Source organism: Protopterus annectens, chromosome 7.part0 (assembly GCF_019279795.1).
Source record: "Protopterus annectens isolate FY-2018-M chromosome 7.part0, PAN1.0, whole genome shotgun sequence".
In the NCBI taxonomy this organism is placed as follows: domain Eukaryota; kingdom Metazoa; phylum Chordata; order Ceratodontiformes; family Protopteridae; genus Protopterus; species Protopterus annectens.
The window spans coordinates 1,998,969,977-1,998,986,264 of record NC_056739.1 but is presented as its reverse complement, the minus strand read 5'-3'; the positions used below and the strand labels follow the sequence as shown (position 1 = coordinate 1,998,986,264).

At 39.3% G+C, this 16,288-nt stretch overlaps 1 protein-coding gene across 3 annotated transcripts in view; it reads left to right on the top strand.

Annotated features, from left to right (window-relative positions):
• LOC122807296 (collagen alpha-1(VII) chain-like) overlaps positions 1–16,288 on the top strand; it is a gene marked incomplete at its 5' end in the record, with an annotated part of 1,562,855 nt that overhangs the window by 1,010,500 nt on the left and 536,067 nt on the right.

The following is a 16,288-nucleotide window of genomic DNA, read 5'->3' as shown; positions in this document are numbered from 1 at the left end:
GTGTGAACGTTGGGTCAAGATGATTGTCACTGTTAAAGTGATACCCTGACCCAATGTGCAGAAATTGGAAAAAGGGGTTGTGGACGGATGGATGGATTCCAGAGTAGAGAAGTTATGCAGACGGGAATATCCTAGATTTGTTATCTATGGAAAGATTACACAAGGAGAACAACTTCCTTGAGAGTAATTTACTAGACCTGTTCTCAGCTGAAATTGTTGCTATTTCTTAACAGATTAAAATAACTTACTGACATAGTTAATAAACAATTTGGCCGTTGCATTAAGAGTAAACTCTTGTGTAAGGGGTCCACTTTATCCTTTTGTAGGCCCTCTCTCATCTTAACAACATGCATATTATTGTCTTTAATTTGCTCAATAGTATCTTGAGTGACCCCTTTCTTTTTGACCTTATGTAGCAAATTATATTGATTTTTAACACTGGACGATTTATTTGTTTTGCACCATTCATAAAGTTTCTTTTTCTTCTTAATCATTTCTTATTTACAAAGGGCAATTTATAGACTGCAATGCTTCCACAGGATTGCAGTCTTATTTATATTGTTTTAAAAGACACAATTGTGTTTTCATAGGATTGTATTTTATATATATAGTTTTAAAGGTATAACTTTGTTTTCATAACTTTTCACATACCAGAAACATTTCTAACAAGTTCTGACTTCCAGTTCTTAAGTTTAGTTGCCTTTGAGCCCTGAAGTAGACTTTGAACAAGTTAAAAAGTTGATAGTACTTACTCCATCCAGTGTTTCAGTCATTACAAGAGTTTTAAAAGTTATGAAAAATTCTTTTTTTGCATAATCACTTCCAAACAATGCTGGTACGTCATGTCTGGTATCGATATCATCATTAATGCTACAAATTATGCCCAGAATATTTTCACTTCTAGTTGGTTTATCATTTATTTGTACAAGACCCTAGAATGTAGTAATTAACTTCCCATGACAGCAGTAGTCTAAATCACCCCAAGTTGAGAAGGAAGGCTTAACACTCCCACGAACACCGTATGCAAATATGTATATGTACATAGAACATCTGTGAACTCTGTCAAATCAAGATGTCTACAAGTTACTCTAAGGGCAATCTCAGTGTTTATCACCATGACCACAATAAGGACTTGGTCAACTTTTATTGGTTCATTTGTAAGATGACACCCAAGATGAGTATGTCTCTTCCTAATAAAGATGGAAGGCTATCACTTCTAATTCTAAAATATGAAATGTGGGTCACTACTCAAAGCAAATATAGGCATCAGCAGAGAAATAGTTAAACTGTATCAACAGTCTGTGATACTATATATTATTTTTTGTCAATTAGGTAAGTCCATTAGACACTGATACGAATTTTAGGTGGTCTCAGAACTGTAGTCAAAGTGAAAAAAATACAAACTGATGATTGAAGAAATAGAAGCTAGGGTCCTAGTATAAAGCTCTTTAGCAGCTTGTAACCCTAACACACATCGTAGCTCTGCCAGCCTGAAAAGGTGTGGTCTTCTTGATAATCTCAGTCTTCAGTCTGCCAGTTTATAGGTGTTAAAGCTGGTGGACCATACATTTCAATTCATGGTATGTGCTACATTATCACAAGAATTGTCGCTCCATTATTATTGCACCAGCACTGCTGTGAAATACGTTTTTTTTTCTGTTCATTATTGCTATTTTATTTGTTTATCCCGCGGTGGTGGTGCTACGGTAGTGTTGTCGCCTCACAGTAAGACGCTGTCCGGTTTGATTCTCAGCTAGAGCGTCTTCTGCGTGGAGACATGCGTGAATGGGCATACCTTCGTTGAAGGTTGTGCGGCAGGGCTGGTAACTTGGCACGTAAAAATCAACTACCAATCATTAGCGGACCAGAGTTCCGCTGTGGCGACCCCTAACCGGGAAAAGCCGAAAGACACAAACAAACAAATTGCTATTTTATTTGTTTATTTCTAGTGTCTTCCACCAGTGGTCATTTCCTATGTAGCCACATACCCTTACTTATTTTCATTAGCCTTGAAATAAGGCACCATCATGTCAGTGTCCCCAGTCCAGAGGAAACTGACATTAGTGGCTCTGCTTTTAGTCAGAGAGTGGCTAAACGTTAATGGTCTGCATCATACGTTAGGTCTTGATGCTTTTGGTGTTTGATCTGACACCCTGATGTGACCATGAGGGGTGATTCTAATGAATGCATCCACACTTATCCATGCACAAAGTCCAGTATACCTTTGTCACCTGTATAATATCTGATGTTATGTTGTCCCATCTTGCCTTCATTCTTGTTGGTTGGGTTCCGACTTGGCCATTACTAAAGCTCGAGAGCTTCCACTGGCTCAGACTATATCTTATCCCATCATGCTTAGGGAATATTACCCAGATCTCGTTTGCCACTAAACACTCACTAGGCTCAGGCTAAGTGAAAATAGTTTTTCAATATTATTCAGTTTTTCCATAATATGTTTGGATAAATATTGTTGTTGTAGTTAATTACTGTTTTAGATCTCACCTTGTGGTGAATTACTAGTTTTTCACTTGTTGCATGTGTTTGTGGCTGGCCATCATTTTTGTTAGGCCTAAAGCTCCTTCCCTATCCCATTTTCACTAAAAACATTCTCTTATCTTTAATGAACCCATTTAAGTTAGAGGGTTTGCCTTTTCTTTCCTTATTCCGTTTAAATTAGAGGGCTCCCCTTTCTACTTCCTTTGCCTTCCTAAAGAGGTTTCGTCATTTCAATTAGAGACATCTCCTCTGGCTAGAGACCGTTGTTTTAGTTAGAGACCTAATAAACCAAAAATGCAAAAAGGTGTCACAAAAACAAATAAAAATGAAGCACCAACCACTGACAGAGAAAAAGAAATGAAATGCAACGTTAGCGTACCTCAGCTTTAATCTCCGCTTTCATCCAAAGGACTTCTTCAGAACAGAATAAAAATGCATAATAACCTCACAATTTATAAGAAACACAGACTAATTAAACAATTAATTATTCTATCAAACAATTAAACAATTGATCCTGAATAACATGAAAACCACTATAACTACAATACCTATAAAATTATAATAGTACATAAAAACTGCATTTTATTTATTTATCTTTAATTTATGATATTTTAAAAAACATTTGACTTTAATAACATCATTCAAGCCAGGCTTTTTGTCAGCTTGTAATTTAATCTGACATTTGGCTTCCTTCTGCTCTAAATAATTCTTAAAATCACCTCCTCTCATATCAGGTACGCCTTGTTCCAAGAGGGAAAAACAAAACTTTTTAAACCCAAGACATGTAGAACTGTGTTTGTACATAGCATTATTAATGGGTTTCCTTTTAATACTGTGCAAATGTTGTCTCATTCTTTTATACAAATTTCTAGTAGTCATACCAATATAAAATTCTTGACATTTGTCACACACAGCAGTATAAATGACTCCTTTGGTTTTATAACTAAAAACTCCAGGAACAGGTATAGTGTAAGGAATGTGTGGAAGTGTGACATACGGACCTTCTAACATATATCTGCACATGGTGCATTCATAACATTTATACATACCTCTATTTTTCTGACTACTAGGACAATTATAATACATATCATCCCTTTGTCTCTCAAACATTTTCTTTAAGTTATAATTATTCCTATACACAAATTTTGGTTTGTCACCCACACTATTTAATAAATCTCAGTTTCCCTCACTAATGTTCCAGTTATGTTTTATAACATTGCCTATGTTGATATTATCTACCGTCATGTCCATGCTAAAATGTTACAACTCTTCATTCTTTTTAATATTATTCATAGCATTGTTCATAGAGGGGAAAACTATTCCCTTCTTTAAAATAGGGGGAAATTTTGTTTCCCTCTCTTCCCAAATGTTATTTACCATGTCTCTCAATATTTTTCTTCATATCCTCTTCCCATAAAGAGGCTAATAATGTATTCAAATTCAGTAGCCAGCAGATGATCTTCGCTAGTCATCCTACTGGCACGAATTAACTGGCCTCTTAGAATGTTATTTTTAATGAATTTTGGATGTTGACTAGTAGCATGGACATAAGTATTTTTAAAAGTCTTTTATGAGAGATAAAATAAGTCTTTTTTAATGAAAAAGAGTTATTTTTTTGAAAAACTGCAACAACTTTTCAATAATGCTGGCATAGAACTTTTGAAACTGCTTATTGAACGTAACTGTAACATCATGAGTAGTCTTAAGGAAGAAATAGCCAGTATTGAAAAAATTATTGAATCAAAGTTTAAGGTTACGTTTTGTGAAAGAGTGGAACATGCGATTTTAATGTCTGACATTGCACATCATGAAAAGATATTAATTCAAAGAAAAAATAGGAAGCTGGAACATGATGTTGCAGCTTACAACATGGGCACAACAGAATCTTGGTTTTTAAATACTGATAAGAAGAAGAACCTAGGTGTGGGTGTTAAAAAATGTTTTTTCAATCAGTCCACCTTAAGCAAAAGACATGGGGAAGTACAGCTCATCAAACGGAAGTTACATCAGGGGCCATAGTAAATGATGCTTTTTCTAGTGATGGCAAGTTTAGCAGTGTATCGGAGCCTGAGGTGGCATCTACGAAGAACAATTTAGCTGGAAGTGTTTTACACTCAGTGGCCAACAATGGAGACAACAATGCGAGGGCATTTCAGAACGTTTTTTTAGCTCCCGAAAAGAAACCGAGACAGCAGAGACAACAACAAACTGTAAACATCCAAGAAAAAAGGGAGAATAACATCAGATTCATCGACCAACAACGATTAAATGTTAACAGGTCAGACAGTGACATTTTAAATTTATCCAGTGTTGTGTTTAATGAAGCACATTTTAAAGTATTAAAGTTAGGAATAAATTTTATTCCTACGAAAAGAGCTAATGTTACTGACACAATTTTAGACTTAAAAAAGTTTACTAGAAAATAAGTTTAATTTATATCTTGAAAGATGTAAAATGTAATGAGACAATGTTTTTTTAAACCTTCTTGTTATAATCCCATGTTAACACACACTCTGCAAGTGTTTGAAGCGGCTTGTGAGAGTTGAGAGAAGTTTTAAGCTCCCCTGTGAATTACTGCCATAATAATTTATCTCTTGAAATGAGAACAGCTTTAAACGAATTAGTTAATAATAAAGAAATAAGAATCATGAAGAGTGACAAGGGAGGCATGCTTGTTGTTATCAGTCAAATTGATTACATTATCAATATGGAAAATATGCTTAGCAATGAAAGTGAATATGCTAAAGTAAAGTTTAATGACATCACTAGTTTTAAATATGTGTTTGATTTTATGACAATTTAATGTGTGGAAATTGGATTCTATGTCATATAATTTTTGTTATGTTGAACATCCAAAAGTGGGAGTTTTGTTTGGTATTCCTAAGACCCATAAGTGTCTTAAAGAGCCTCCTTTTAGACCAATAATTGCAACTCCCCATTATGTGACTTATGGTATTTCCTTAATGGTTGATGCATTATTAAATCCACTGGTTTTGAAAATGAATTCTTATATAAGGTATTCTTGGGATTTTTTAAATAGTATTAAATTGTTTAGTGAAAATATGTTTGATCCTGAATCACAGGTGATCTTTACTATTGATGTAACATCATTGTACACTTGCATTCCTCATGACAGGCATATAGAGTATGTTAGAGCCTATTTACACAGATATACTAATTTAAGCAATACAGTTATTACTTTTTATTGTGAATGTCCGGAAATGCTTTTAAATAATATTTTTTTGTGTTTAACCAGAAGTATTATAAACAAATTAGAGGAGTAGTGATGGACTCTCCAGTAGCACCCTCTTTCACAAATATAGTTATGGGATGGAGGGAACAGTCTGTTTTACAAACTTTAGAAGGTGTATTTAATATTATTTATTATAAAAGGTTTATTGATGATTTAGTTTGTATTATAGAAGGAGATTTAAATGATGCCATGAGATTTGTCAATAAATTAAATGAGAAGTCAGACTTCTTACAGTTTGTGGTGGAAGACAAAGGTAGCTCTATTATGTTTTTAGATGTGTTGTTAAGTTGGGATGATGGATCCAAGAAATTTGTTAGTAGCATTTATAGAAAAAAACCTTTAAGAATACTTATGTCCATGCTACTAGTCAACATCCAAAATTCATTAAATATAACATTCCAAGAGGCCAGTTAATTCGTGCCAGTAGGATGACTAGTGAAGATCATCTACTGGCTACTGAATTTGAATACATTATTATCCTCTTTATGGAAAGAGGATATAAAGAAAAAATATTGAGAGACATGGTAAATAACATTTGGAAAGAGAGGGAAACAAACTTTCCCCCTATTTTAAAGAAGGGAATAGTTTTCTCCTGTAAGAACAATGCTATGAATAATATTAAAAAGAATGAAGAGTTGTTATGTTTTAGCATGGACATGACGGTAGATAATATCAACATAGGCAATGTTATAAAACATAACTGGAACATTAGTGAGGGAAACTGAGATTTATTAAATAGTGTGGGTGACAAACCAAAATTTGTGTATAGGAATAATTGTAACTTAAAGAAAATGTTTGAGAGACAAAGGGATGATATGTATTATAATTGTCCTAGTAGTCAGAAAAATAGAGGTATATATAAATGTTATGAATGCACCATGCACAGATATATATTAGAAGGTATGTATGTCGCACTTCCACACATTTATTACACTATACCTGTTCCTGGAGTTTTTAGTTATAAAACCAAAGGAGTCATTTATGTTGCTGTGTTTGACAAATGTCAAGAATTTTATATTGGTATGACTATTAGAAATTTGTATAAAAGAATGAGACAACATTTGTATAGCATTAAAAGGAAAGACATTAATAACGCTTTGTACAAACACAGTTCTACATGTCTTGGGTTTAAAAAGTTTTGTTTTTCCGTCTTGGAACAAGGTGTACCTGATATGAGAGGAGGTGATTTTAAGAATTATTTAGAGCAGAAGGAAGCCAAATGGCAGATTAAATTACAAGTTGACAAAAAGCCTGGCTTGAAAGATGTTATTAACATCAAATGTTTTTTTAAATATTGTAAATTAAAGATAAATAAATGAAATGCAGTTTTTATGTACTGTTATAATTTTATAGGTATTGTTGTTATAGTGGTTTCCATGTTATTCAGGATCAATTGTTTACTTGTTTGATAGAATAATTAATTGTTTAATTAGTTTGTGTTTCTTATAAATTGTGAAGTCGTTATGCATTTTTATTCTGTTCTGAAGAAGCCCTTTGGGTGAAAGCGGAGATTAAAGCTGAGTTCGCTAACGTTGCATTTCATTTCTTTTTCTCGGTCAGTGGTTGGTGTTTCATTTTTATTAGTTAGAGACCTCTCCTCTAGACTTTTTCTTTTCCCTGCATGACTGTTCAAAAAAAAAAAAAAGTAAAGTGGAATATATATATTTACAGTTACTCTTTACTAATATGGTATGTTTAATAGTTTTGATAGTTTTTCATAGTAAACCTTGTTATTATAATTAATCTAGTTTCCTGTGTAGTGTTTGTTGTTGTTGCTTACCATTATGTCCAAGGAAGGAAAAGAAGTGAAGCAGTCAGACTTAAAAAAGTGTGATTCCTGTTCACAAAAAATGTCATTAACCGATGGGCAAACTAGTTATGTCTACTGTTTGGGTGCAGTATACCTTCCAGACTTGTGCTGCATTTGTCACGGTTTTAGTTCCAGGTTCCTGCTGGAACACAAAAACAAGCTTATAGTCAGGGGATTGCTTAAAGTTCCTTTTTCTGAGGCACTAGAAGGGAACCAGACCTCCTCCAAATCTTCTCAATCCCCAAAATCGGATAAGTCAATTAAAACAGCGTCCTCCTCAGCTCGTACTTCTGAGCTGGTAAAGAAGTTAGCTAAAGACATGACTTCAGACCTGAAGGCTTTCGAGCCCAAAAAGACAACTCCTTCAGTTCTACCAGTTTCTTCAGAACTGACTAGGAGCCATAGACGGAGCCAGTCCCAAACCTTGGAGCTGGGTTCCTCAGTTCCACAGTCACCTATTTTGCAGTCGGTGGCTGGAAGCATCAAATCGTCAACCCCGTCCTCTCAATCCTCCAGGAGTCTGTCAGATGACAATGTGGATCAGGTGGCCAAGAGGTTGCTTCTGACTCCAGCTCTGGCCAAGATCCTTTCGAGTCCAGCCCAGAAATGATTGGAACTGACAACTGCCACTGCCCCTTCTTCTATTCCTCCTCTGACCCGAGTGGTTTTGGTGTCGGAGTGCTTGAATGTGTTTGTGGTGGAACCGTCAGGTCCGAGACCTACCCCAGGTTTTTCAGTCCCGACTTCTGCTCCAAACTCTTCGGAGCCATCTTCTGTCGAAGGGTCTGGGAGCTGACACTCCCCCGTTGGGTCCGGGGAGGAAAGTTGGATCGGACCTTTGTCGGATCTGAATCTACCTCTCAGGGCATCGGCGTGGGTAAGCTCGGTGCCTACATCAGCCAAGAAGCCCAGCTCCTTGATATGGGAGAAGTCTCCTGGTTCTTTGGAACTGGGGGCTCTCTCGGGCCCAGGTTGTGGTGCCTTCAAGGTCATGAGGAGTGTGCTGTCACCCTTGATGGCTCCATTGTCGGATCCAAGCACTCTTCCCTCAAGAGTGCCGGTGTCTGCCTCTCTACCATCCCTCCCCCCCAGGTGTAGAGAACCGATGTCACTCTCTTCTGAAACCTCCCCAGAGGACCCCTCTGGAGAGGTCCCTCGGAAGAGAACATGTAAGAGGAAACATCTAGACTGCCCTGAGGAGTCTGTCACTTCAAATACAGACTTAGATGATTCAGAAGGGTCCCCACGGTCACCCTCTGAGGATGTCTCCTTCTCAGACATCCTAGAGATCCTGAAGCAGAGAAGTGACTGGAAGACCCTTACCTCTTCTGAGAATGAGTCCGTATACCACCCTCCACCTCTTGGGTGTCTCCACCCTTCAACCAGCTCCTCAGCATTGTTAGTCAAAGGGCATAGGGCTCTCTAAAATCTGTGGAACCTGTTCCGAGGAGGCTCAACAAATTTATAACTGCACCATCAGACAAAGATTTCTTAACCAAAGGTGTCCCAGTAGATGCTATGGTGGCGGCAGCCACTAAAAAGGAGTTAGTGGAGACTTCATCTGTCCATCTGACAAATAAGGAATCTCGAGTGATGGACAGGTATGGGAAGCATATCCTCTCATCAGCGGTCTTTACGCTCAAGTCACTGAACTATTTGACCCATTTTACCAGACTTCAGAGGGATCTCCTAAAGATACCCTCCAAGGTTCCACAGCTGGAGGGGTTCCAGATGAGGTGACCGCCCAGCTTGCTACCTTAAATTCAGTAGTCAACTCCTCTATGTGGCTCATTTCTTATGCAGCCGATGGTGCGAGTAGGGCAGCTGGTACAGGAATCACTTTGAGGAGGCATTCCTGGATGCGCCTTTGTGAGTTTGCTGAGCATTCAAGCCTTCCTTCTTTAATGCCCCTTTTGACGGCTCATCCTTGTTCGGGTCAAAAGTTAAAGGGACTCTGACCAGGTGTGAACAAGAAGGTAAAACTCTGTGTGCCATGGGAGTACGTTTTTCCCTCCCTACCAGGCCTTATCCCAAAGGCCAGAAGGGCAGGAAAATGTGGTTCCGTAAATCCCAAAGAGCTTCGCCAGATACATATGGTGAATTTTCCCCCAGGGACAGAGGGAGAAATAACAATGCAAGATGCTGACCTCGCAGCAGAGGGGGGTCTGCAAAATCAGGGTGACAGAGATACGTTCTCTGGAAGACCCTTCCAGCGCTCCTAAAAGAATGCCCGTCTGTCCCCCTCTGGAGCCTGTCGGGGGCAGACTATCACTGTACCCAAAAACCTGGTTAAACATCACTTAAGACAAATGGGTACAGTCAGTAATATCCAGGGGCTACAACATACCCTTCTCCACCCCACCCCCACAAACAAGATCAGTCCCAGACATTCCACCCTGTCAAAGGGATCAAGCAACCCTAGAGATACAAAGGTTGCTAAGAAAATGTGTCACCCAAGAAGTCCCCATAGACCAAATCTGATCCAGAACTTACTCAAGATTCTTTTTGTTCCAAAGAAAACAGGAAACTGGAAACCCATCTTGGATCTCAGCAGGCTGAACAAGTCTGTAAAAAAAATCAAAGTTCCGGATGGTGATACTGCAGTCTATACTCCCTTTTCTGGGACAAGACAATTGGATGTGCTCAATCAATCTTCAGGATGTGTGCTACCATATCAAAATGGACAGACAATCCAGGAGATATCTATGCTTCCAGCAGGGAGCCAGTCATTACCAATTCTGACCTCTGCCTTTTGGTCTAACTACAGCCCCCTGAGTGTTTATCAAATGATGGCAGTAGTCACGGCTCATCTGAGGTGTCTAGGATTCCAGGTGTTTCCATACTTAGATGACTAGCTCCTGACCGCCACCACAGAGCATCTACTAACCAAAGCAAGAGACACCACCATTCATCTATGCTCAGAACTGGGCATTACCATAAATTTCAAAAAATCTGCCTTGTAGTCATAACAGCATATTACATTCATAGGAGCAGACTTAAACACAGAAGACATGGTAGCAAAACTGCCTCACGACAGGGTACAGACACTGTACCATCAATTGTCCATCTTACTCTTGAAAAAGAAAGTACAGGCAAAGTTTGTTCTAAAGGTATTAGGCACTATGTCAGCTGCTATAACATTAGTACCTCTGGCACATCTTCATATGAGAGTCCTACAGTGGCAACTCTTCACTCAATGGTCCATGCAGGAGTTACCCATATCCCACAAGATCTTCATTACAGACTCCTGTAAGAAAGACCTATGGTGGTGGCTTCAATCCACGCAGGTAACTCTAGGCAGGCTGTTCACTGTCCCTCAACCAGTAGCTACAGTGACCATGGACACTTCCCAGGTAGGGTGGGGGGGTATTATCTGGGAAAGACCGTCTAAGGAACTTGGCAGGAACACGAGTACCACTTGCACATAAATGTCCTAGGGATGAGAGCCGTGCTTCTGGCATTGCAGGCATTCCAGAACTCTCTTCCACCAGCCAGGTATGATTGCAATACAGACAGACAATATGTTGGTAGTGTGGTATATCAACAAACAAAGCGGAACCAGATCCTAACCCCTGTGTTGAGAGTATGGCAATGGGCAGTCTCTTCTCAATGTCTTCTGATTGCAATGCATATTCCGGTGAAATCCAGTGTGATAGCAGACAAATTGAGCAGAGCAATTCAAATGCCTCACGAGTGGTCCCTAAAACAGTAAATTGCCACGTCCATGAACACCAAATGCAGCAGCTACCTTGCCCTAATCCCCCCCCTTCAGGGAGTCACCAAGGAATGCACTTATTCACGATTGGCACCCGGGGCTCCTTTATGTCTTTCCTCCATTTCCACTAATCCCCAAAGTCCTACAGAAAGTCAAATCATTGAGTTGCAGGTTAATACTTATTGCTCTGCACTGGTCTCATCAAATCTGGTTTCCTTTCCTATGGCCCCATCTCCGAGAAGAGCCATGGATTCTTGACCCTGCACCAGATCTTCTGACTCATCAGTCAGGAATGCTTCATCCACCTATCCAAACCCTCAAACTGACATCTAGGCTGCTCCACTTCCAATCTTAGCCAGGCTTCCAGACATATCCCCTGCAGAGAGACACAAATGTTTCATCTCAGAAGACAACTAGAAAGCTTTATGCTAGCAAATGGAAAAGGTTTTCTTGTTGGGATTCCAAGAATCACATAGACCCCTTCACAGCCCCTCTAGGTATAATTTTAGATTTATTAGCAGAAAATTTTAATGAAGGTGCAGCAGCAGCTACCATACATGTACAATTACCCGACATATCTAACTACCACATAGGAGACATGGGATCAAAAATAATATCTCACAGATTGTGCAAAGCTTTCCTGCGAGGTACATTTTTACTAAGGCCTCCAATAAGGGAACCACCACCTCCTTGGGACCTCAATTTGGTACTGAATACTCTGATTCTCCCACCACATGAATCAGCTTCATCTTGCCAACTAAAATTTCTAACCTGGAAAACAGTCTTTTTCATAGCCATTACTTCAGCTAAGAAGGTTTCAGAACTTCAACTCTGTCCATATGCCCGGCAATCAGGAGCAGACTATCACTGTACCCAAAAACCTGGTTAAACATCACTCAAGACAAATGGGTACAGTCAATAATATCCAGAGGCTGCAACATACCCTTCTCCACCCCACCCCCACAAAGAAGATCAGTCCCAGACATTCCACCCTGTCAAAGGGATCAAGCAACCCTAGAGATGCAAAGGTTGCTAAGAAAAAGTGACATCCAAGAAGTCCCTGCAGACCAAATCTGATCCAGAATTTACTCAAGGTTCTTTTTAGTTCCAAAGAAAACAGGGGACTGGAAACCCATCTTGGATCTCAGCAGGCTGAATAAGTCCTTAAAAAAATCAAAGTTCCAGATGGTGACACTGCAGTCTATGCTTCCTTTTCTGGGACAAGACAATTGGATGTGCTCAGTCAATCTTCAGGATGCGTGCTACCATACAAAAATGGACAGACAATCCAGGAGATATCTACGCTTCTGGCTGGGAGCCAGTCATTACCAATCCCGAGCTCTGCCTTTTGGTCTAACTACAGCCCCCAGAGTATTTATCAAATACATGGCAGTAGTCACGACTCATCTGAGGCATCTAGGATTCTGGGTGTTTCCATACTTAGATGACTAGCTCCTGACTGCAACCACCGAGAATCTACTAAACAAAGCAAGAGACACCACCATTCATCTATGCTCGGAACTGGGCATTACCATAAATTTCATAAAATCTGCCTTGTTGCCATCACAGCATATTACATTCATAGGAGCAGACTTAAACACAGAAGACATGGTAGAAAAACTGCCTCACGACAGGGTGCAGACACTGTGCCATCAGTTGTCCATCTTACTCTTGAAAAAGAAAGTACAGGCAAAGTTTGTTCTAAAGGTCTTAGGCACTATGGCAGCTGCTATAACATTACTACCTCTGGCACATCTACATATGAGATTCATCCAGTGGCTACTCTTCACTCAGTGGTCCATGCAAGAGTTACCCATGTCCCACAAGATCTTCATTACAGATTCCTGCAAGAATGGCCTATGCTGGTGGCTTCAATCCACGCAGATAACTCTAGGAAGACTGTTCACTCTCCCTCAACCAGTAGCTACAGTGACCACGGAGGCTTCCCAGATAGGGTGGGTGGGGCATTATCTGGAAAAGACCGTCCAAGGAACTTGGCAGGAACATGAGCACCACTTGCACATCAATGTCCTAGAGATGAGAGCCATGCTTCTGCCATTGCAGGCATTCCAGAACTTCTATCACCAGGTATGATTGCAATACAGACAGACAATATGTCAGTAGTGTGGTATATCAAAAAACAAGGCGGAACCAGATCCTAACCCCTGTGTCATTTTAAACCTATATTCAGCCCGGTATGACCAGATTATCCTCTGTTGATTTGTCCTTTTGCTTTCCAACCTTCAAGCCCCCTTTTAAGTCTTTAACCTATTAGATCCGCCACCACATGGGAGTCCCCAATATGGGATAAGACCTAAATGGAGGGGCTGTCATCCAGGAAACCATAAAGGTAGTATGTGCCCTTGCCTCCATCAACCATTGCAGAATCTGAGGGCTTTTCAATGTGTGGTACTAATGCTACCTCTGGGTAACAGATGTGGACATTTGTCACTGCGTGGGCACCCTTTCACTCTCATGCTGATGAGAACTATCCAAGGCTTTTATTACTGGCTTGGTAATAACAAGCCCATGTACATTGGTCTTTGTGTGCCTTTCCTTACCTGTAAACCTCTATTTGCTGGTGTCATAATGAAGGACTGGGACCACCCCACTCTGTCCAGTATGAGTGAGCTAATGCTGACAATTCACCCCCGTCCTTTTCTACCCACTGCCTTCAGCCCTCAAGTCTCTACTGAAACTTTAGGTTGTCTTGATCATAATCAGGGCTTTATCCCTTTATACTGTAGAGCCGGTCTGGGCAGGTCACAGAAGAGGCAGCTTGGATTTCCATTCAGACTAAACAAAACCCATCAAACCTAATATTATTCTAAACTTTGTATGATCAGTTCAAAAACACCTGCCTGGCTTTTGCCATCTTAATCACATTAGTAAGTAGAGGCTAAGGGTAGTAGCACTCACAAAGGTTTGGTGCTGAACACCGACGTTGAAACAATACCAGAAAAAAATTATCAGGCAAGGGAGTAGCTTACAGTGTAGAGATCATGCTTATAAATCATATTAAGCATTCATATGTCAGTCATTACTGAAAGCCATATTGAATACTGAAAACTAGCACTTCTTCCATAGTCTAAGTTACAGTTAATTTAACCAAAAGGGTGGGCATTGAGAGACAGGATTGTAGCTATGACTCAGACAACTAGGGTTCATTTTGTGACCTGGGCATTACTGGAACCAGCTGGGGATGGAAAAGGATGATGAAGCATTGCCTGCCTGCCTGCCTGCTTCTTCCTTGGATTAGAAGGAACCCCATCTCAGAAATCTCTTCCATCATTGCATACCCAGTAGGCACTGGAAGACTAACACATGGGGGTCAGAGCTACTGAAGGGTTACATGTCTTACGTGAGTGACTGGCTGATGTTCCCCATGCCATGCACATTGCATGCACATACCTTGAGCACTTATGAAGACAAGCAAATAAGAAGCTAATGTGCAAAGCAAAAAGATCCCCTTACTGTTGCCTGGATGATAGTCGTTCTGCAATTGGCAGATGCAGGGGCTGAAAATGCAAGGAAAAAACAAGATATTGGGGTGAAGAAGAGAAGATCATTTTACTGACTGATGCAGGATTAACAAATGATAATCAGACAGGAAAAGAGCTGAATTTCTTATTGAAGAAAAGTTAGTCTCACTGTGGGGAGGTATAAATAGCTGCCCACCTTACAATTTACGTCATTTTAAATTACATTGCATTATATTTAGTATGTTAATATTATGTAGGTTAAAAATGTATAGGGAGCTTTTCTCCCCATACCTCTACAGAAAATGGAATTTATACCCACTTGGACTTTCATGGTAAACAAATGTCAGCTAAATAAATTAAATAAATTCACAATATTACTTGTTACCTAACAAGGCTACGTAGTCCTCCATTGTATTACAAGGACAAATGTATTGAGTTTAGAAGAACTGTATCCAGTGAATAATATTCCATGTTCAGGTTACACTCTTAGACTTATGTCAACAGTACAGTACAATAGCTTATAGAGAAAAACATTTAAAGGAATTAATCATTTAAGAAAGGGCAAAAGGTTAAGCTGGCAGGAAGGTGGCTATTTAATTAGGGATATGTGTGTGTGGTTTGATAGACGAGCAGAACTATCTACCAACCAACTTGTAGGTTACAGCTCTAAGGGTCATTGAGCAGAAAATACGCTTCCCCAGTTACCAAATGAATAAATAAACCATTGACCTTTGGTGAGGCAAGGTAATACTGGCCAGTAAGGACCATCATCAACCGCCTTCTAGGTCAAAGACATCTTCCAAAAGGTTTAATATTTGGAATTTTAACTAGCATAATGGTACTACAGGATAACATTAAAGACTGGACATTTGCAATCAGACTGCATGGAGGGTATTTCAATTTACCTAATTCAAGTGAGATCCCATAATCAGAAAAAAAATCCTTTAAATAGTATATTCTGCACTGTATTGTCACAAAATCAGATAGTCATTTCCTAACTTCAGTACTGTATTTTCAGAAGTTCAAAGAACATTTCTACAGACTAATGACTGTACCCTGAACTTAAACCACATTTTTAACACCTGTAATATACAGTGTTGCAGATGTAAATATCAATATAATATGAATCAGAAGGTCCTGTTTTGAAGACTAAATAAAGTCTAAAGCCGCAGATCTTTTCACTTTAAATATAGGCATAAGAATTTACTGCAAAGGTATGGTTAGTTCTAAAATTCATGTACACCAGCAAAATCTCTGCAAAGACAATATACTCTACTCAAAAATACAAAAGGCGTACAGCAGATCTGTCAGCCAAATGGGAAATGTGCTAATGATGAAGTCCTCTCTGAGATCACCATATCTCACAAAGTAAATTCTCCAAGGTACTACAGTCTCAATTTTTTTCTGCAGATGACATAAAATATGCTTATAGCGTCTCTCATGCCTGTGTCATACTTCAGCCTTGTACCCATTGCATTTAACTTTGCCTGTGACCTAGGCTGGGGTACAAAAGGATGCATACTGGATCAGCC